Raw genomic sequence first — 2,274 nt, forward strand, 5'->3', positions numbered from 1 at the left:
ATAAAAAATTTTATATTTGTTTTTGCAAATGGATTAGAACTTCACATGCACAGGCCAGAAATATTAAAATGTAACATATTAGCAAATGAAGTTTAAAATCACATCACTACTAATTACATATGAAGGCAGATGACATTACTAAGTACTAGCAGCTCAAGATCTTCCAGTCTTCTATTTCCTTAAGTGAAATGCATCTCAGTAAGCAGTTTTTACTAAAAGTTAGATATTGAAATTTACTAAAGGTGGCACTGTTGCCTCATGTTAATCAGAGGCCAAGTTTCCTGAAAATTCATGACAGAAATATCCTAGGTTATACATATTTCATGCTTTATCTTTTATCATGGATTCTAAAGATGTGAATTTTTGAAAAAATCAAATTTCCTGTATATAGTCTATTTCTCACAGAAATTCAGTGTTGCATTTGAATAAGTGAGGCAACATTTCCATTGACGTTAGGATGAACATAAAATTTTAAGTTAAGTCACCAATATACTAACAAAAATCTTGACCAGTTTCTTTCTGATACAAAGTATTTATATTTTAAAAGTAAGATGAATTAATAATTTGAAGACATTAGTAACTGAATTTTTCTAAAATACATCATACAACATCCTAGATGTGCCAGCTGTGTTACCAAGGGCAAGTTACTTAAACTGTCTGTGCCTCAATTCCCTCATCTGTAAAAGAATAATAGCACCTACCTGGTAGGTTTATTGTGAGGACTAATTAGGTCAATATACGTAAAGCCATTAGAAAGCATCTGACATAGCAGATACTACCAGTACTACCAGTCCTACTAAGGCAATAATACTAGTTACAGTCTCTAAAGTGCTTACATGATATAGTGGGAAGATTCTGGGCTATAGAGTAAGTCAGACTCGGGTTAGAATCTTCACCCTGCTTCTTTCTAGCTGTGTAAACTTAGGCAAATTATTTATGGCATCTAAGCCTCATTTCTTCATTTGTAAAATTGGGGTGGTAATAATCACCTCCCAGAGATTTTGTGAGGATTGGGAATAATGCATGAAGAGTTCTATGTAGAGTAAGAGGCACATAATAGCACTCAAACGATAGTATAGTAATTATAATAATTAAACTTCTACGTCTCTGCAGAGTTTCTTTTTTGCTTACAAAATAGAAGTACAGTTTTTTTTCTGATTAAAATAGTAGGTGTTCACTTAAAACTTCTGATTTATACATTTTCATTTTTAACTTAGATTTGTTTTTAGGAATAGAAAAACATAAATGAGAAAGCAAAATTACTTATAGTTCCAACACCCAGAAATAATCACTTCATTTTTTTTCTGTGTGCATCCCTTTTTTTCTCCTACACACATAAATGTTTTTTGAAGAGTAGAGGCAATTTAGGGTTGTCAATGCCTAACACTATGAAGTCCTAATATTTACAATCATGAATTTCTGTGAACTAAGTGAGAGTAAACCTTTCTGAATCTTTGTTCCCCATCATTCCTGACCTAGAAGAGCAATTGCCTTGAATAATGAGACATGTGCACAGAGTTTTCCATATTTGTTGCTTTGTCCCTCATGGTTCTCTGATAAGAATCAGCCCCTCTGTCACGATATACGATGCCTAGTGCATGATCCTGTGAGTCATGTGAGTCCAGGCAGGCTCCAGGGCATCTTCTGAGACACATTCTCCTTCTTACCACCTATACTTCCAAGGCAAGGCTTTATTTTCATGCTTGGTATTCTTCAAGACTTTGTTGTACAAATGCCTCCCCCACCACATTTCAAAGTGTCATTTCTCATTTTTCTAAATATCATAAGTTTACATAATTTTCCATAATGCACTCAAATTATATGTCCTGGAATCATATTTCTAATTACTAAAAAAAATGTACACAGATATTTAAGTACGTGTGTATATATTTAACTAAATTTAAGGGTATTTTGAGGCATTATCTCTTTCACCTTTTTAGATATTAGAAGTTTACTTTAGAGAGTTGGGAAGAAAACAACTCCATCTGCTATTCCAATAGCACTGTACTATATGATGCTAACTATTTTTCCCTGAAAAGTTCAAAATATTTTCAAAAATATTTCCTCCTTAGTCATTGCATGTTCTTGTAAATCTCATTTGAACATTATTCAGAAACAGATTTTCTTGGTGAACAAGATCTTCAATTGAATTTAGTTAGGTTGTTCTGTAGTTTTTATGATTTATGCTGAAATTATTTATTACCCATCATATGGATCTGGGTTCATATTTATAATTGCTCTAAACACCAGTAACATGACTATTTTGAACTTACT

The sequence above is a fragment of the Galeopterus variegatus genome, unplaced genomic scaffold, assembly GCF_000696425.1.
Source record: "Galeopterus variegatus unplaced genomic scaffold, G_variegatus-3.0.2 Scaffold3792, whole genome shotgun sequence".
NCBI classification, from domain to species: domain Eukaryota; kingdom Metazoa; phylum Chordata; class Mammalia; order Dermoptera; family Cynocephalidae; genus Galeopterus; species Galeopterus variegatus.